The sequence below is a fragment of the Rhipicephalus microplus genome, chromosome 4 (assembly GCF_043290135.1).
Source record: "Rhipicephalus microplus isolate Deutch F79 chromosome 4, USDA_Rmic, whole genome shotgun sequence".
Lineage (NCBI taxonomy): Eukaryota > Metazoa > Arthropoda > Arachnida > Ixodida > Ixodidae > Rhipicephalus > Rhipicephalus microplus.
In genome coordinates, this window is record NC_134703.1 from 19,170,648 (window position 1) to 19,172,938 (window position 2,291).

Here is a 2,291-nt window from a genome sequence, read left to right on the forward strand (position 1 = left end):
TTAATATTATAACTATAAAAGGAGCAACCTATACCCAACACAAATGATTAAAGAAATTTCACTCCTGGCGAAAAGTCATGATACGGGAAATTCCCAGAATGTTCAAACTAGTTCAACTTAAAGCCATAAAAATTATCATCTTTGTCTGTCCATTCGGCATTGTTTCTTAATGAAAATCGGCCATTGATATCTCGATTTCTGTTTTGTTTTTCGCCCTACAGATCCACACAACCTCACGTTGATGGTGAAGGGTATGTGACAGCTGTCTGTCAGCTACAAAGTCTTTTGTAGGCAATAGCTCACTTTTACGTCTTACTAATGGTTCGTACAGACACGCTCCAACAGCCTCGTGTTTGTACTTTCAATCTTTACTTTGTTGCGCCAACCATTGAGAGATTCGACCTGTCACTCTCCCGTTTGGAAGAGTGTTCTGAATGTTTCGTGCAACGAGTAATGTTGCTTGCACTCTATTCATCAACCTTCATGTCTTTGTCTTCTCTTACACGCACAATGCCTCCAAGGTTTCACTGTGGCTTCCATACGCCTCTCCTCCGCACTCGAGTTCTTACACTAGAGTCTAGTGGTATAGTGAGATCGTCGATGCCGGCGCATGGAGTGAATTATGAACGCGTCTTGCCGCTGCGGGGTTCCGCATAATGGTGCTAACCTCTCGTGGCGGGACCCGTCTTTCTTTCCGCGCAGTTTCTCGTTTTCTTTGATATTTCGGCAGCCGGCAAACAAATGATGTCCGGCGAATTATCAATCAAGCGCAGCACGCCCCGTCGACAGGCGGCATCATTCCTCAACCCGCTTTTTCCTGCAACTTTGTTGTTGCCACTGATCTCACCCCAACGCAGGGCTTCACATTGCCATAATTTCGAATAGGATCCCCTATGTTTGCCCACTGTGCACCCCAGAGAGTTCTGATATGCTTCTTCGCACACACCCCTCTTTCCTTTGGGCTGCGACTGGCGGAGTGTGTGCCCCATCTGTCTAAGAGCTGTTACCGCTTAGGTAATACGAAAAAAATCCCGCTGCCTCCTCCCGTACCTGGTGGCCAAGAAGTGCGCAGCTTAGCGTCACCGTGCGGGGAAGCTTGACGCCAGACCTCTTAAGACGGCACCGAAGTCGTGCGAATCCTTTATCCCGGTATATATCGTTTGCCGCTCGCAATACACAGAGCTCGGAGGTGCTTCAGCGCGGCAGAAGCTTCTTCACGATCATCCATGAGACGACATAAAGGACTGGAATTGAAGGTTCTCGCACCACTCGTACTTCTACAGGCTTTAAACGTGCTTCATACAGGCTACAAGGAGTGGCCACCCATGCTCGAGCACTTATCTCGTGAGAGGGAGGTTTGTACATGATGTGCTCTCACCGCAAAGCTTACGTTGAAGCTATAGACCGGAGAAAGGTTTCCTCGTTCTCCGCCGCAACCACGTTTGCGAAACGAGTGAGGTGCTATAGTTAAATGATTTCAAGTAGGGGCTAGTTCGTTGTGCGCAATCGACACTCGCAGCGTGCTGCTCGGACACAAAGAAATAACTGTGACAGTTAATTTGAGCTTGTCCTGTATTTGTTCTTTACGTGCGTCATTTATGCTTAAGCAGCGCTGTAAGCTTTGAGCTGCTTTCTGTTCTTTGTGTGACATTCCACTTTGTTGATTTCGCACTCATTGCTTCACGTAGGAGCCAAAACTGACTTATTTCATTTATCCATTTCATTGACGTAAATTCAGAGTAATGCTTTGTAGCACGTCTGAAATTCTGAAATTATTATTATTATTATTATTATTATTATTATTATTATTATTATTATTATTATTATTATTATTATTATTATTATTATTATTATTATTATTATTATTATTATTATTATTATTATTATTATTATTATTATTATTATTATTATTATTATTATTATTATTATTATTATTATTATTATTTGCATACACTATATACACAAAAACCCACGGAAAAAAGGGAGAGACACTGGAAACTGCCACCCGGAGGGGCAAAACGCCTGCTTACTTGTTCAGGAGGAGGGAAGAGACAGGTGAAAGGAAAGTAAAAAGAGAGAAAGGGGAAAGGAGTATTTTTCAATGTTACGCAATTCCCGTGCGGCCAATCCTTCGTACATCGTAAACACGCAAACTTCGACCTTTAAGAGACTTAAAGTCGCTTCAACCGAAATCAAAGAGTATAAGTCCTCGTTTCATGCATATGCATACAAGCCGACTATGTAGCAGTCAGTTCTGATATGCGTACAAAAAAATTCGGCAAAGAAACGGC